Below are 20,202 nucleotides of genomic sequence, written 5' to 3'. Positions count from 1 at the left end.
GACTCAAAAGAAAGTCAAGTTCCAGTTTTCAGATTCTTATGAGTAGAGTTTTGAGGAGTTGAAGACTTGACTCATTATAGCTCTAGTTTTGAACCTATCAAATTTTTTACTTGACTTGGGGCAGCGAATTCTTGTAGAAGCGCATGGTGTGAGACACACTTTTCATCTAGGGGCCACTAAGATAAAGTGTAATTTTTGGATGATCTATTGGTGGTATGGGATGAAAAGAGATATTGCAGAGTTTTTGGCTAAGTGCTCGACATGTTAGTAGGTTCAGATCAAGCATCAGACGCCTAGTGAGTCCATACAGGAGTTGAACATTCCCACCTAGAAATAGGAAAAAGTGAACATAGACTTTGTGATGGGTTCGCCTCGTACTCGTTGTTAGCATAATTCAGTTTGGTTTATTATACACAGATGACAAAATCAAATTATTTTCTACTAGTCCTTGCCTCTTACTTAGTAGAGGTTTACGCCAACCAATATATCAGGGATTTTGTCAGATAGCATGGTGTTTTGTTGCCCATCATCTCAAATCAAGGTACCCAGTTCACCTCTTATTTTTGGAAAGCATTCCAAAAGGGTCTTGGTACCCAAATTCACCTCTGTATAGCTTTTCACCCTCAGATAGATGGTCAAGCAGAAAAGACCATTTAGACGTTAGAGGTTATGCTGCGAGCATGTACGATAGATTTTAAAGGTAGTTGGGATGACCACTTTCCTTTTGTTGAGCTAGCATACAACAACCGCTATCATTCTAGTAATCAGATGGCTCTATTTAGGGCACTTTATGAGAAGAGGAGTAGATCTCCCATTGATTGGTTTGAAGTGGTTGAGGCTACTATGGTAGGGCCTGACTTTGTATGTGGTACCTTAGAGAAAGTCCAGTTGATCAGGGACAGACCTAAGATAGCTCAAAGCCGACAAAAATCATACATAGATATGCGTAGAAAGGAGTCGATTTTGAGATTGGTAACTATATTTACTTGAAAATCTCTCTTATGATAGGAGTGAAGCATTTTTGCAAGAAGTTGAAGCTCAGTCTAGAATAGTCGGTCCTTACAAAATTCTAAGCCATTTTGGAAAGGTAGCTTACGATCTTAAGCTTCCTTCAGATCTATCTTCAGTCCATTCAGTGTTTCATATCTCCTTGTTAAAGAAATGCATAGGTGACCCATCAACTATAGTCTCCATAGAGGGCATAGATGCTCAGAATAGCCTTTCTTAAGAAGAGATTCCAGTCAAAATCCTTGATTATCAGATCCGCAGACTGTGGAACAAAGAATTTTTACTAGTCAAAGTTCTTTGGTAGAATCAGTACATTGTGGGAGCTACTTGGGAAGAAGAAGTAGATACGCGGACCAAGTATCCTCGCCTATTCTCTGAAAACTCAGATTTAGCTCAAGGTAATAGTTTTCCTTAAGCTTTTTCATTTTCATGATCATATTTTCCATTAGGAACTTTGTATCAGTTACCATTGCATATTCAATCATATGTTCATGATTCAGATCAGTCATATATTCATGTATTAGATATGCATGTTTAGTATAAAATGCAGTAAGTCAGTAATGTCAGTCAAATAATAATATTTAAGATGTTCATGTTCAGTAATTAAGCTTAGTCTACCCATATTCTCAGCATAGTCTGTCTCATTCGAGCACGAATGTTCCCAAGAGGGAGATAATGTAAGACCCTGCAAAATTCTTTTCTTAATTCAGTCCTTTAAGCTTGTTAAGAAATACCAGAGTTAGAAAATTCATGCTAACTATTAAACTTAGTGTTATTTTATACTTTGATAGTTGGCAATGTCATTTTGTGACCTGTCACGACCCAAACTAGGGCCTGGCCATGACGAGCATTTTGAACCATGAAGACCCGAAACACCCCTATCTTTCTAGTAATCATGCACCTAATTCATATGATCGAAGTAATGTGTAAGAAACACAATATAACAGAAACATGGCCAAGAATCATATGAAAATGAAAATGGGGAATAGTGTCCTAAAATCTAAATCAACAACTCTAAAACCATCTGCGAAATCTCTACTACATAACTGAAATAATGTGTATCTGAAAACTGGGACAAGGCCCTAACCAGACCCCCAAAACTGAATATAAGATAAAAGGACTGCAGGACATAAGACCTTCTAAAACATAGAAGACTCACCACTTGTCTCTGCAACTCTCTCTGACTGATCTACTGATTCTCCAGACCCCTAAACTGGGCCTCTGAACCTGCAAGGTTTAAGAGGGGAGGGGGTCAGCACAAAAGTACTAGCACGCAGAGATATCAAGATAAAATATAATATTTTTACAAAATATAGTTGCGAGCCATTATAAAGTAATTTCGTATCAAATCATTTGAAAGCATATAGGTGTAATGCAGAAGTTTTCTCAACAATCAATGAAATGCAACTGAGCTAGGTGGAATACCCTACATAATTTACACCAACTGCCAAACCCCAGTTTCCACCAAGATTAGAGTATACGTGAGGGGAAGACACACAAGATCACATAGCATGGTGTCTCGACCCAATGGTAATGCCCAAGATCACTTAGCCCGAGCTCCTACCTATAGTACCAATTTGGGAATGACATGAAGTCAAGTACACAAGATCACTTAGCCAGGTACCAATATTCTGTGTCATCAAACACATTTTTCCAGCGTAGAGCCCTTGTGTCTCAAATGCCTTCTTCGGGCATCCACCTTTATCGTGTAAAATTAATGCATTCAAATTTTATATTATTCAATCACATATCCTATTCTGAAGGGTATCGTCATACCTGACTTACAAGTCATCATATCACATCCACATATGCATAATCATGTAAAAACCAAGGTGCTTCATCATTTACAAGTGGTGAACAATATTTATTTCAAATTCATGCTCTCTTTTGTTGATCACAATATAATATGGAGTATCGAAACATTATCATGGGAATTTGAAAACAATTTATCATTCATATATATCAAATTTCTATGGAAAATCTCAAATCAGATATACATGGTTTCAACCATTAAAGTATATCGATAAACAATTCCCATGGCATAAAGAAATGACTTAGAAATCATATTGAGAGCAAGTTATTAGCATTTGATTGAAAACCCCCACGTAAAAGCATGCATGTTCATAAAAACTACACCCATGAGATTTTTGGATAACCCCACGTACCTCTATATGCGAATATGATAGGTGCTTCTTGAAGCCTATATTGTGAAGATTCCAAATCTTCAATTTGTTTTGAAAAACCATGGTTGAATCTTGAACTACTTGGGTTTTTATTTTAAAACCCTAGAGAGAGTTCTGGAACAATTTGGATGAATGAAGGTGTATTTTGGGGTTTTTGGGAATGGAATTTCGTGTTTATGGCTAAATAGGGTAGAAAAGACCATTTTGCCCCAAAAATGGAGTGTTTAAGTCACCTAAAACCTTTACATAGGTGGTGCCTATGCTATCGCCTATGTTTACATAGGTGCCGCCTACTACTTTGAAAGGCCATAACTTGTTGCTCGGCTGTCGGATTTTAGCAAAATTGGTATGGTTGGAAAGCTAACTCAAAGACCTATTATTTGATACATAGTAGGCTCTGTAATTTGACATATACAGAGAGTTATGGTCGATGGAAGCTGACACAAATTACAATGTCCACTAAAACTTAATAGATCGAAATAATTTCAACTTATCCTTGAGTTGAAGGACCTCTATGGTATAAATTCAAGCTTGAATGGATTCACATACTACGAAATTAATTAACATGCCATATTGGCATAGGATTTATGGCTTCGGGATTATCAACTCATCGAAATCATGGTTTTTATTCTAGCCCAAAACGCGGGGTGTTACATTATCTCCCCCTTGGGATCATTCATCCTCGAATGATGGGTAAGAACATATTGAAGCTTAGAGGTATGGAATAACACGGACAGGACATGTCCTCTAATAAAGAATACACTGATCTAAAACATGACCATATGGCTGGAACTACTGATATTCTGAATTCTTATACCGGACATGAAAATCTGATGCATGGAATACACGACTGAAGCTACTCATAAGTTGAATTCTCATAATGAACATGCATAACTGATGCATGGATTTGTTACTGAGTTGTTCTCATGAACGCAGGACTAAATACACTGATAACTTGAAATTTTTCTATTGAACATGCATTTCTAATACATGCATATCTGACTGAACTGATGTATGAACGTATGACTAGATACGCAATGACAACTGGTGCGGAGCTTGTAATAAGAATTTATGCATGCATCTGAGTGTGTTATCTCTCGCTTGGGACCATATGTCCCTCTATGAATGCTCAATTCACTAAGATACTCAGAAAACTGAGGCGATGCATAGGGCACCTATAAATTGAATCATAATTGAATATTTGGAATCTGAATTTAATGCATGATGCATGAACTGGGCTATACTCGTAACTACTGGTATACTCTATCTTTGAATAGTAGCATGTCTGAGATTTTGAGTAGCATGAATAAGTGCAAAGACACGAAAACAAGTCATTCGAATCTGACTGCTACGCTGACTTATTGGCCATATAGACTGAATTATACTACACCCTCATACTTAACTGGAGTATTCTCTTCAACACTCATTATAAGAAAGATCTAGCAGTAATAGGGAGCCATAGATGTTGGGTACGGATTACACAAGACATCCAACTGAGGAAATCACAACATTGACACTACTCTACAGTCTGGAATAAAGACATATAACTCCTAAATTAGGATTGAATTTTCAAACCTTTGGCAATACAACTTCTTACTTTCAGGCTTAGAGCACTTCCCGAATATCCTTTAAATATACTACTCCCTATAAATATCATATTCTTTCAACTCAGCTTCAAATTCTCATATGAGCATTGACAAATCTTTCTACTAATGTCGGAAATAACTTAATCCCTTCACCATGATCAAGCCTAACTCTAAGTGACAAAAAAATACAACATGTCAGACCACGCTATTATTCTAAACCATATGATGCCACCTTCTATATCTCCTTTAAAGATCACATCCTAAGTATAACATGCCTTACCACTTCAATGAATACTCTGAAGTCTTAATATAAAGTCGCTATTGCATATTGCGACCGTCCACTACAATCCCAAAACGTCATTCAAGCCTATTTTATAAGAACATGTTGACTTCATGGAAACCACCCATAAATACATACTTCACATAGTTTCTAAACTATTGTCAATATAACTCCCACGAGCTACCTTAAGAAATATACACACAAACTTTTCCACTAACCATCACATGTATCGAAGACTTGGCCCCAAATCTTACTTCATACTTATGGCCTTATCTAAACAAACATATTATAATTTTCCATCAACAAGAACATTTGCATCATCACCACTATCGTTACATAGGAAGGGTCACTAAAAGGTTAAAACATAAGACCCTCAAGCATGAAAAGATCTTTATACGGGACTGAGCACACTATAAAGAGTGAGTACATGTGTCATGAGTTGCATGACCTAAACTAGAGTTCATAACATAAGAAATGTGCTTCCGACTACTTGAATGAACTAGAACTCATTATCTTTTAACTGGAAGAGTACGTGACTCTCTATCATATACCAGAATCATGAACTATTATCATGGAACTAAATTGAAAGGCATTAGTAAGCATTCGGATAATAAAAAAATACTGAGGTAGGAATGGGTTGAGATTCACTATCACTCTCTGATGTTCTAAATGATCTTGCATCACTACTAAAATCTGAGAGCCTTACTTGGTTATTTGTTCTATCATCTCCCACTTAGCTTCAAGTTATCATCTAGAATTTCGGAGATCCCTAACCAGATTCTAACTGAACTACACTGACTGCACTCTAGGGTCTGAAAAAAAATTGACAATACATGCATATCAGAGAACTCAACCCGAATGACTACCTTCTAGGATACACTCTATCTTATGCAAACAAATTTAGCCGTACATATACTAAACCAACGAAAGAACAACAAGTTGGACAACAAGTTATTAGTGAATCAAACTAGGCCTCACATGATTTCACTAGACTTTGGTTTTGTATTATGAACAAAAAATGGGATGAATGACAAGTCAACTATGCTAGTGAATCGAAAGAGGTCCACACTGCTTCTCTAGACTTTTTAGTTTTATCAACACAATGATAAAATATTTTCAAGACATAGAAACTTGTCACACAATATTCCATTATCTGAGAATACACATTCTACTTTCCCCCAAAGATTACGATACAATCCTCACACGGTACTAGCTACCAATAGGTCATGACACTAACACTTTAACTTATACTACTATTTAAGTGGAAACACAATTCCAAGACTTCTACTATATATCTTTTCCCTTAAGCATGACATCTGCAATATAAATTTCTGAAAATGGCCGAATATACTCAATAAAGAAGGCTGAAAAGCATGATTTTGTCAAGATCAAGGTTCACACTAGAACCCATACACTCTGAAGTAATAACGGACTCTTCTCAAGTCCTTGCACAATCTTAAGATCTTATATGGCACGATTCGAAGGGACAATACCATTTATACTCTAAACTTCTGCACTTGAATCACCCTAGTAATATGGCAGGTCTGAGAACATCCGAGTAAGAAAAGAATTGGGATGACTGTTACTTTTGTATGAGCGACACCATAGCACAAATTTGAGTATGAAAGAGGAACATTCTGACTCTATTGCACGAACTAGAACATGAGAAAAGAGAGACATTCCTAAACGCCTAGTAGCCTCCTACTTATAAGTGTGGCGCGCTACACACCCATAAATAAGACTCTACTCGATGCGATTTTGCAGACACCCTGGGATTATGAACCGTTCTTTGTACCAAGTTTGTCACAACCAAAATTAGGGCCTGTCGTGATAAGTATTTTGAACCATGGAGACCCAAAACACCCCTATCTGTCTGGTAATAATGTACTTAATTCATACGATCAAATTAATGCATAAGAAACACAATGTAAAAGAAACATGGTCAAGAATCATATGAAAATGAAAATGGGAAATAGTATCCCACAATATAAATCAATATCTCTAAAACCATCTGCGCAATCTCTACTACATGACTGAAACAAAGTCAATCTAAAAACTAGGAAAAGGCCTCTAGCAGACTCCCAAAACTAAATATAAGCTAAAAGGACTGCAGGACATACGACCTTCAGAAACATAGAAGGCTCACTACTTCTCTCTACAACTCTGTCTAAATGATCTACTAATTCTCTTGACCCCTAGACTGGGCCTCTGAACCTGTGAGGTTGGAGAGGAGAGGGGGTCAGCATAAAAGTACTGGCACACAGAAATATCAAAACAAAACATAATATTTTTATAAAATATAGTTGGGAGCCATTATAAAGTAATGTCGTATCAAATTATGTGAAAGAACATGGGTGTAATGCAATAGTTTTCACAACAATCAATGAAATGTAACTGAACTAGGTAGAGTACCCTACATAATTTACACCAACTGTCAAAACCCGGTTGCCGCCGAGATTAGAGTATACATAAGGTAAAGACATACAAGATCATAGAGCATAGTGTCTCGATCCAATGGTAGTGCCCAAGATCACTTAGCCTGAGTTCCTACTTATAGTCCCAATTTAGGAATGACTTGAAGTGAAGTACATAAGATCACTTAGCCTGGTACCAATATTCCATATCGGCAAACAAATTTTTCCAGCGACCAGCCCTTGTATCTCAAATACCTTCTTCGGGCATCTACCTTTCTCATGTAAAATCAATGCATTCAAATTTCATCTTATACAATGACATATCGTATTATAAAGGGTATCGTCATACCTAACTTGACAGTCATCAATATCACATCAAAATATGCATAATCATGTAAAAGCCAAGGTGCTTCATCATTTACAACTGGTGAACAATATCTATTTCAAATTCATGCTCTCTTTTGTTGATCATAATATAATATGGAGTATTGAAACATTATCATGGGAATTTGAAAACAATTTATCATTCGTATTTATCAAACTTCCATGGAAAATCTCAAATCATATATGCATGGTTTCAACCATTGAAGTATATAGGCGTACAATTCCCATGACATAAAGAAAATGACTTAGAAATTATATTGAAAGCAAGTTATTAGAATATGATTGAAAACCCCTATTTAAAATCATGCATGTTTATAAAAATTGCACCCATGAGATTTTTGGATAACCCCACGTACCTCTATATGCGAATATGATAGGGGTTTCTTGATGCCTACGTTGCGGAGATTTCAAATCTTCAATTTGCTTTGAAATGCCATGGTTGAATCTTGAACTATTTGGGTTTTTATTTTGAAACCCTCAAGATAGTTCTTAAACAATTTTGATGAATGAAGGTGTATTTTGGAGTCTTTGGGAATTGAATTTCATGTTTATGGCTAAATAAAGGTAGAAAAGAATCAATTTGCCCCAAAAATGGAGTGTTTAAGTCACCTAAAACCTCTACATAGGTGGTGCCTATGATATCACCTATTCTTACATAGGCGGCGCCTATGCTATCTCCTATGTTTACATAGGCGGTTCCTATGCTATCACTTATGTTTACATAGGCGGTGGCTATGCTATCACCTATGTTTACATAGGCACCCCTACTACTTTGAAAGGCCATAACTTCTTGCTCGGGTGTCGGATTTTAGCAAAATTGGTATCATTGGAAAGCTAATTCGAAGACCTATTATTTGACATATAGTAGGATCTCTAATTCGACATATACAGAGAGTTATGGTCGATGGAAGCTAACACAAATTACAACCTCCACTAAAACTTAATAGATCAAAATAGTTTCAACTCATCCTTGAGTTGAAAGATATCTATGATCTAAATTCAAGATTGAATAGATTCACATACTACGCAATTAATTAACATGCCATATTGGCATAGGATTTATGGATTTGGGATTATCAACACATCGAAATCATGGTTTTTATTCCAGCCTAAAATGCGGGGAGTTACACGACCTTTATATCCATTAAATATTGATATTAGAGTTAATTCATGATCAAAATATCAATAGGTGTTCCCATGCAAGTTTTAGATTTTTTGTACTTTGTTTGAAGCACCTTTGAAATCCTAAACCAGTGAATCGACGTGATCTTGACACGTCGCATTGACTATCACGTTCATAAATGTTTTCCCCAACTCCCAGCGTCTAATTCTAATGAACCAATGTGGACTTGATGAGGAGAATAGGCTATCCGTTGATGCCAACAACATGGCATATTGGCTTGTGTGTTGATGGTTCAGTTTACAGTTATTTAAAATTCGTGTCCTCATGGTTAATTAAGTCTTTTTCCCATGCCCTTCGTCCCCTATAACACAAAATTTATCCTTATTTTAGCAAGTCATATTAATTCTTTCATAATTTTCTCAACAACAAAATCCCTTGGTGAATTAAATTCAATTCAAGGCTCAAGATTCCACCATTAATTTTCTACAATCCACCAACTAAAGTATATGAAGTGTTCATCCAAGGGTTCCTTCTACCCTTGGAGTCAAAGTCACTTTTTTAAAGTTCATGTTGAATGATTTCAAGATTTCCATGAGTTGACTTAAAGAGTATTGATAATTTATTGCAAGAGTCATGTATAGTTAATTGATATGTGTGCTTTATCATGTGAATTCACATTGAAACTCTTGGAATTATGTAATTGGAATTGAATATGATTCCTACATATTATGTTAGTATTATGTGCATATATTATGCCCCACAAGTGTTTGATGAACTGTCCATATGAGTTGAGTAGTGAAATTATACCATATAAGGATGTATGCAAGTTCATGTGATGCAAGTGTTTGCTTAAATGTCCAAATAAATTAATGATGACTAAGTAGTTAGTTACCAAGTCTCAATATTATGCCATGTCTTTTAAGTTTATGTTATCGAGTGTTAGGGGTATTTAATACCCGATAATTTAGCTGCTTGTATAAAGCCATGGTCCGTCACAGAGTAGAATCAATCATGTCTCGATTTGTAGAATTCAGTCAGTTATAGAACATAAGAAAACTCAGTTAACTTAGAATCAGTCTAGTTCAGTTCAGTTAAAAATCAATTTCATTAAGTTATACAGTATGATTAGTAATAGTTCAGTCTAGCCTAATATAGTTTAGAATTTAGTCTAGTATCTATTCAGTTAGGAGTAAGATTCAGCACCGAGTGAACCCAATGATGGAGACCCACCTTCCAGTATTAGATGAAATCCTTAGAAGTAGTCCTTGCATTCAAAAACTACGTACCCAGTGTAGGTTAAGACATCAACTTTCCAGTTGAGGGATGATTAAGTGATACATCTGCTAGTTGAGGATACCATCATTCTCGTTCAGAGTACCTGCAAGATGATGGTGACTCAACACTTATACTTACCCATAGCACAGAATTGACACCCTTGTAACTAAGGTTATAGACTGAACCCTAAATTAAATACAGAAGGGGCATGTCGGTTAGATGATTACTTCCTACAATCTCAGTATCAGATTCGGTCTCAATAAGGAACTCAATTCAGTTTTACAGATTCATGACTGTCAGAAATAGTCACTCAGCTCTGTATGGGACTCAGTATAGTTCTAGAGAATCAAGACTATCATATACAGCCTATCAGTTAATCATATTCCAGTAGTCAGTGTAATTACGAACTCAGTACAATTTACATAGTCATGCATGTAATCTCATTCAGTGATACTTATGATATTTAGTCAGTATTGTTCATGAATATGAACACATGCATTTCAGCCTACCTCACCGAGCATACCAGTATATTTAAAGTACTAATGCATGCATTTTCTTTATGCTATGATGTCTTATATTATAGGTTCAAATGTACGGGTTCCCGAGAACCCTTAGTAGTTCAGAATCTCATCAAACAAAGTTAGTGATGAGTCCTCATAGTTCCAGTACATGAGTTTTTATTTCCAAATTTCAGTTCATTTTTAGTAGTTACAGTTAGTTGGGGACTTGTCTCATCAACTTCACAGTTTAGACAGTTTAAAAGCTTTTCAGACTAGAGTATTTTCAGATAGTCGTTCAGTTTTCAGTATTGATGTTCAGTTTTGGTATTGTGATTCCATTTTTAGTATTATTTACAGATTTGAACCTTATGGCTAGTTTTCCACCTAATTTATGCATATTTCAAGATTATTATTATGCTGTTATTACAGTAGGCACCAATTATGGGTTAGCTTGTGATTTTTCAAGATTATGAGTAATACAAGCATTTAGGGTACAGAATTGGGGCATTACATATTATTACTTGGTTAACTTATGATAGGTTTATTACTAGGCTTTATTGTTATTTGAGTTATGATTCTAATTCTTTCATCTTATGATTATATTATAAGGCATGATTAACCCTTGGTTAAGTATTATTATTTTATACCCTAATATTCTGATTCCTTTCATTATGGTTGATTTATTATGGTAATTACTCATGTTTACTTAGATGGATTAGAGACCCTGACTATTTATCACTAGTTTCTGCTATGATTGGTAGACTTGGAGATACTAGCATGATGACTTAGGTTGTACCTTTGAGTTAAAAAAGTTATATCTATATTTATATATATGGGTGTTTACGTGTGTAGATATGACATTACTATATATCCTTTTTTTCTTCATTTATTTATATTGCATATGCATTCCATGGCCTTGTATACTATTACATATCCTTTTTTTGCTCTTTATTTTTATATTGGCCAGTGATATGCAGTACAGTGTTAAGGTACCTGAGTATGACTAGAATAGGATAGTTATTCCTTATTATATCATTAGTTTCACTTTGTTAGTTATTGGATACTTAGATGTAGTTTACATTTCAATAGGCATGCTATTTATATTTTCATTATCTTTTAAGCTCAGTCAGCAGTTTCTTACTGAGTACCATATTATGGTACTCAAAATACACTTCAACAGCTTGTAGATTATAGTATAGGTTCTCTCCGTTGTTGCATGCGACGTGCACATCAACTATAGTTCAGAGACATAGGGTGAGATCGTAGTTTTTGGAGTATTGCTATTCTCCATCTTATGTATTAGACTACTCTCTATGATGTATTCAGAGATGACTTGTATTAATAAATTCATCTTGTACTTTATTTTGTCAGTCTTATTAGATTAAAAGCTCTTGTACTGATTCCACCAGGTTATGGGACCGTTTTATGAATTTTGGTCTTTCACTATATTTATATCTTATTCTTCATTTTTTCTATTAGTAGTGTATTACTAGTGGTTTTGGACTAAGAGATTGACTAACCTATTGGCGGGTTTAGGTTCCATTATGACCTGAAAAATAGGGTTGTGACATCATGAGTGTTGGTGTACTTTACATAATGCGACTTTTAGGCACTCTAGGATACATTAAACCTGATGATCTAATACTAAGTTTGTCGCAATCAGAGTCTACGTAAATTATGATCGGACCTAAATCATCATATAAGACTAAATTTGTCACAATCTGAGTCTAAGTAAATTGTGATCGGACCTAAATCACGTATAAGACTAAATTTGTCTAAATAAGAGCTAAATCACGGTATACACTAGTACTAAGAAAATCTGAATATCTATTGTACTAAGCAAAAGCTAAACTAATTTGAATAGAATATCTTAAATAAAATAAAGTCTACACAAATCTTGAAATAAATACTAAATCTAATTGAACTAAAAAGCTTAAAAATTGAATTTATTTCTAAAAAGACTATAAAACTAACAAAGGGTGGCAATGTATCACGTCTGGTCTAGTCTAGTCTAATTCTAGTTCTATTCAAACCAGACACAGTAGACCCATTACTGAAGAGACCAGGACCTCAGACAGGTGCAAAATATATATTTGTACTGATATATCTAAACCCATTTAACTTTATTGCAATAAAGTTAATGGTCCAGTTTTGTTAAAAAAATAATATTAATTTTACTAGTCATTGGGAGACGCTCACCAATGGATACTATCCCCTAACCCCCTTAACCATTTATCCCTATAAATATCCCCTAACCTTATTTTTTTCTCACAAATTCATAATTCTTACATACTGTCTCAAATATATTATGTTATTCTGAAAATCTGTATTATTATTTTATAAATATTATATATTTGTGGATTAGCATATTAGAGGTAGAGATATTTTTTTGAAGATATTGCAGGTTTCAATTATCGTCTAACAATTTCGGTTTTTGCTATACGTATGATTTTATGTATGCATTAAATACATTCGTTCCATCTTTAATATCTCTATTTTCTTACTTTAAACTTTATGTTTTTTTTTACTTTCATATGTATATTTATTTACTTACACCAATTTTTAGTTTATATCTAAATTTTTTGTATTTAATATTTTAGTCATTTTATAATTTAATTATAAATGTCAGTAAAAAAGTTCATGGTGAAAAAGCAATCTTATGAAGATATTTTGTTAGGGTAAAAAAAGCCAAGGGTACTACTACTAGTTCATTACATCCCTATATTTAGTAATGTTTATGAACCTTTGTTGGCACAATCTAATTGTTATGATATTCATTCTAGTATATAATTAGACCATGAGACCATAAGTAGCCATTAAGATACTTTTGAGGATGATAAGAGAAAGAAGAAGATATTGAACAACGAGCATTAGGTGAGAGACCTTCCCATAATAGTCTGGCTATACAATTACAAAAAAAGATTTGAATGATATATTCTATCGTTACTTGAGAAACTTCTTCCAAGTGCACCGCATAAGAGAAATCTTGTAAATTTGTTTCTCAAACTAGTACGGATAGACTTATTTTAGAATTTTGGAATTTTAAATTTTTGGGTTGAGCTTACTTCATCCTATTATATAGAGAATTTTTTGTTATAGTCGTGTCGTGGTAGCAGCTTACTGGCTGCTATAGCGAGACACTCAAACCAGAATCTAATCCTCATTTTATTATCTTCCCTTCTCTAAAAATCCCCTAAGGTTTCTTCATAGCTATGGAGCCATGGAGAGGAATAAATGTACTTAAATGGCATAAAACCCCAAGCTTTTTATATAGATTTAACTTAAAAATTACTAGCATAGTGTCAGAAGTTTGATTTCTTGCCTCTATTGTAACTTCTTGGTAATCAGGTACACTAGGCTTAATTGATTAGAATATACAGGGTTGTAAAACATAAACATGACATAGGTTTATGGGATACTCCTTTCTTAGGCCTACGAGTATGATTTTGGGATGGATAAAAATAGTAATTCCCAATTATCTAAACGCAAATTAATTCTGCATATGATATTGAGTTTGTGGTATGAACTAGGGTATATTGTTAGCAATATTAGAAATTATGAATGATTGTAACGGTATTATACCCAAAATTTGAGTTATAATATTATGAAAGTTGAATTCGAGGTTCTTGGTATTGGTGCCCTTTGAAGGATTTATAATAGTAACTAGAGAAATGGAAGCCATCGACAAGGTATTAGTTTTAAGATGGAAGTTTGGATTTAGTAGAGTGTGAATCATCTATATCGATGTGTACCTTAGATATTGCAAGTCCAAAGTAAAACCTCAAATGATAGGGAAAATGTAGGTGATGATTTAATATAATGGAATCCCAACTTTATTTATGAGTGCATGTTAAATATTTCTTAGTATACTTGTACAATGCATATTCAAGAGAAAGTAAATGGTTGAATAATACTCAAAGTGTTGATTACATAAAATGAGGTTATATTAAAAGCTTGTTCATTGTACAAGTGTGATTGTTTATTTTCATTGTGTCTATGATTAATGTGATATTTGTAAACTATAGTAGGATGTACCATTATTTAGACATCTTCATAGGATTTATATTCATTAGTGGGATATACCTATATTGGACATCTTCACAGGATTAATTATTTTAAGGTTGGCTAGAAGTAGATGTCTAAGATTTTGGTACATGGACAAGACCTCATCCCTTGCAGCTCATGGCTAAGTAGGAAACTATAAGTCCCTTACCATATATTTACAAGGTATTAGTGAGTTTTGACAGCTCCTTGAGTGGAAATTTTAAGATTATTATTATTTTATTGTTATTGTTGTTAATTATATTGGGATCTTTGTATGGATCTATTATTCGATATTGTACATTATTTGTCGGAGATGTTTTATCCTTGAGTTATCCAGGCTAAGTGAATAAAGTACTGGCATATACTCTGTTATTATCTACTTAGTTGTGTATTTGATAGAAGGTGTGGATTATTTGTGTTAATTAATGGTTGTTGACTCGATTAATAATTTGTAGTCATGATTATGACTTGGTTATTGTCTGTATTGATTTCACTTAGTTCAATTATTTTGGTGTTGATTGAAATGAGGCTATTTGATTATTCTTGAGTTAAAGTAACTATCTAGTGTCTATGACTTTCTATGTGGTTACATTACGTGGGTGTCACCTTTAAACTATGAATGGTCTTGAAGCATGATTTCGTCAAAATTTTAAATGATTGATTATTAATAGTTGGATTTAAGTACAATTATGTATGGTTGAGTTCATAATAAAATTATTTTTAAATATATTACTAGAATTAAGAAAATTGTGAAAAGTTAGGGCATTAGAGTTGATATGGTGTGGAAGTTGTCTAATGGGTTAGTGAAAGTGGCAAAGGATAAGAGAGGTAAGAATTAGGGAATGAAGTTTGATTGGATAATTAAACTCATTAAGTTCATGTTTCCCTTTCATAAATTTATGTGATGTTTATGTGATTTAATTCTTGTGGACCGATGATGCATAACATTATGTGTTGTTTGAACTGGTATTACTATTGCAATGTCCTTTTGTGGGGTATCTTCTAGTTTAATGATGAGTAGATGTTTCTACCTAATTCAGTAGAGATCTCTGACAACTTTTATAAGTATCTCTTACGATAAAATATAGGTTATATGTATCTTTAATATTCCTTTATAGTATCTCTTGTACCTATTCATACTAGATCTCTTGGTAAAGTGTTTCCTTTGTATTCAATAAATTTTAACTATGTATTTAAAGATTAAAAGATGTATTACTTTCTTTTATGACATCTATATATTTTCATAATTTGGTGGTAAGAGTTCTCTTATCTAGGAGGATTAGAGTGGGTGCCCATACAACCCGACTATTTAAGTCATCATAAAGATGTTGACGTTCCCTCTTTACTTATGTTTACTAAGGACAAAACTACCAAACATCCTAAAAGTTCTTTATTTTTGAAATCTATGGAGCATGATAAAGTAAAATATATAGATACTTCCAATAAATGATAGAAATTTATAAAACAATTAATCGGGGAAATGATGGCGGGATAGAGTTGCTAACTAAGTATTTGAGACAATGTGGTAAAGAATTTATTGGTCCAGAAATTGAGATTAAAGCTTAAAAAAATGGTAAATCATTTTTGAAAGAATATAAAAATGGTCCAATATAATTCAAACCCTTTTAAACTTGTAAATCTTAGCTAGATCATGCACATCATATACGTATAAAGAAGATTTAGATAGAAAAGAATTAGCAAAAATGGTTGATGTTATGAGTTTGTATTTTAGTTTTCCTACACACCTCTATTTTATTCATTATATTCCAAAAGTATATAATCATTATTATAAAGGTTATTCATGAAATACAATCTAAAGTGATATTTTGAAATATTATTTATAAATGTGTTGATGAGACTAAAACTGTTACCTACATAGCTTGTACAATAGTCAAAATATAATAACCCTCTAGGTAATTTTCTATCATTTTGTCTTTATTCTGTATTTAGAGCTTCCTTATATCTCCCCTAATTCATTTATTGCTTGTTAGGATGGATAGTTTAATTATTGGCCAGTTCATTTTGTTTGTATCATTGTTTTCTTATTTTGGAGCTTTCGAAGTTGAGAAAAGGGTCTTGGGACAAAACAGCATCTAAAATAGATTGGATGGAAATTTGGACAGTTCCATTGTCTCCAAAATGTCAATTTTAGGCTAAGTGAACCCTTTTTTCAAGTCTAGAGGCTTCCAAACTCATTTTGGGCAATTGAGTGCATTTTGGTATAATTAGAACCTTGTGTTTTGGACCCACTTATTTGTCAAAACAAATTTCAATAGAAATATTGATGGTTCCTTTGAGTCTGGATGTCGATTTTTATAGGTCACCATAGTTTAGTTACATTCACGAGATTTTAAATGAATCCCAATGGCTCATCTAAAGATTTTGCAACTTAGGAAAGTATTTCGTACATACGCACCTAGAGCAGGAAAAAGTTACCCTTTGCATTCAAAAGTTATTGGTTGCGGTCATGAAAGTAAATTATTTTGGTCTTCACATTCATGAGGCCTTGGCCATGATCATAAATTTCAAGGAATTTTGACATCCACATTTGCGAGCTAGCCTTCATTTTTGCGAGGAGGAAGTTGACCTATCCATTCTAAGCAACTTCTTCATGGTCATGTTGGATAGTTGCATTCACAAAGAAAGTCTTTTTCAACTTAAACATTTGTGATGGGGGGTCCCGACAATCATAAAGAAAAACATAACAGTATATAAAGTCCCTACCTTAGTTTTGCAGCATAATTCTAAGTGTTAAATAACCAGCACTAACTATGGGAGCTTTGTAATATGTGTATAATCATAACTTGTATTGGGTTTGAGTTTGAAACATGCTAGTGATTATTTTCCCGTAAGTTCTTGGTTTAAATTCAATTTAACTAATTAATCTATTATGGAGCTCAAATTATTCCTAGTTTTGGGGCAAGTAATCACTGAGCTATGAACATAGTGATAAATTCAATTATTATGTTTGCTAATGGTCCCCACTATTAGATTTTTATCCCATTTATGACACTCACCATATATTTGCAATATGGGTATCAATATTGTTGTCTTAGTGTGCAAACTTTATTTTGATAGGACGATAATATTTTTAGGATTCTCGTGAGGGGAAAACTTAGATGTAGAGGGCATTACGAGCTTTTGAGGACGTCCAGGAAAGCTAGGATTACCTTTCTTTTCGAACTACTCTATTATATTATTAGTGTTATCTTGTGACAACTATAGCTGGTTTCATATGGCTTGGATTCCCATTAATATATTCCTATTTAATTTTACAAATTAGGGGCTTTTTTGGGTAGATTTTGGCCTTATTTCGCTTAAGTTAGTCTATGATTAACCCATAGGATTTGACTTATCCTACATTGTGACTTGGGGCAAGTTTATGAAGAATTATCCTCATTTTGGGTGGCTTCTTTCCTTAGGTTAGGTTTGAGATTTGTTGTTGGTTCTATCGCACTATTTTATAGAATTCTTTAAATAGTGCCCTTAAATTATAACATAACCTTCTTTAATCTATTACTTGGATATAGGGTTGACTCAGCAATCAATATAAGCTTAATTATCATTATTATTAATGGTAAGGTAGTACTTGAACATAAATTTTATTTTCTAATTAAATAATTAGAACTCTCTTCTCCTTAAAGAATTTTGACCTAAAATTCGAATTTATGATTAAATGAACTTGATATGTGTTAAAAATCAAGGATATCACTACTTTATTACTTAGGAGTTTCGGCTTGAGTCCGACACCTAGGTATTTCTTATTACTATTAGTTTTGTTTTGAGTTAGGAATTTAGCATATTTTTATTATTCACTAAGTTCGCATTCAAGTCTAAAATTTAGTATTACTAATACTAATCTAAGGTTGGGAGACTAGTAGACACCAATAGAATGGTGGTCATGGTTAGTAAAGGAATATAAGGTAAGTATATTGCACATTTTTGGTCATTTTACCTTCATTAATTTTATATCTCGTCATTACTATAGCTTTACTCTTTGTTTATACTCATCGTTAATATAAGGGATCAAACTTGTTCTGGGCTTATGAAGGTCCAGTTATCATAGCTACGCTTTTATTTCCCCTTTTGAGTCACTTACTTTTACCTTAGCATATTTGCCTAGTGTAGTCTATTATCTCTATTTTTGTCTAGTAATTATTGCCTTAGATTATATACTATACTTTACTCTAATTGATCTTACATGGAATATCATGTCTATTGAGTACCTATCGTTTTGGTAATCATACTACACTTCTACATCTTTTCCCTGATTCACCTCTGAGTATGATTCAGTGTCGTTAATGGCATCCTGTAGTTGTATTGTTGATTGAAGATTAGGAAAACATTTAGAGGCTAAATTTGGTCCTCCCCTTACATTGTATATGATACTCTTATTTTGTATGTTCTTAAACTATGATGTATATTTAGGATTATCTTGTACTCATTTTGTCATGGTGTCTCTTGTACTAACCCTACCATGTCTTGGGGTTATTTTGGTTTTTTAATACTCTTTTGTAATAACACATAAGGTTATTTTCTTGATTTTTGAAGATTTTCGAGATTTATATACCTCCCACAGCTGCTATAAGTCATTTATGACTTGTTAGAACTAAGAATTTTAATATCGAATAGTTCTTACAAGTTTTCACTTCCCTATTTTAGAGCTAACACTATTAAGGAATTGGTCTCAAACCAAAAGCCCTAATAAATGATATCTAATTAGAATCCCACAGTGCCATCAACTCTAGAATATTGATTTTAGTGTAGAAGAAGCCTTGGTTCAGGTCCCAAGGTTTATAGATTTGGGCTATTATATAGAGTTTATAAAAAAATAAAATATAGGTCTTGTCCCAACCTATAGTCAAAAATAAAACAAAAATAATATTGAATGAAATTAAACTTCTAGATCTTGGATTATATTTGTGATTGTTCCATTAAGTCCAAAATATTGTATTTGATATAGTAGCATAGTTCATTTGCACGTACGGGGTGCAAAATAAATCTCAAGCACTGGATTGGAGTACACTTAAACTTGCTGGTGTTTTAAGTAGTTGGTGCAACCACTTAAGCGGTAGTCTCTTTATCGACATTGGGTCACTTTAGTGGCCTTGGAAATATGGTCGAAGACCACATAAGCAATCAATGTCTATCACTTGAGCGACTAGGATGTTGCTTTAGTTATTCCCACGTCCCCTTACCTAATAACTTTAGCAAGCTTATGCCACTTAAATGAAAGTCACTTAAGAGACCAAGTGACTGTATTAGCGACATTGGGGTATTAAATCCTGCCCTTCTTCAGCCAATTTTTCTCTCTTTTTTCTCAAGCCTTTTCCATATTTTTTAAGGCATAGAGCGTGAGAAAGTGTGGGGAATCATCCATTGAATATAAGGTAAGTTATCCTAAA

The sequence above is a fragment of the Capsicum annuum genome, chromosome 10 (genome assembly GCF_002878395.1).
Source record: "Capsicum annuum cultivar UCD-10X-F1 chromosome 10, UCD10Xv1.1, whole genome shotgun sequence".
Taxonomy (NCBI): Eukaryota; Viridiplantae; Streptophyta; class Magnoliopsida; order Solanales; family Solanaceae; genus Capsicum; species Capsicum annuum.
The sequence above is the reverse complement of the archived record's forward strand: the minus strand, read 5'-3'. Positions refer to the sequence as shown.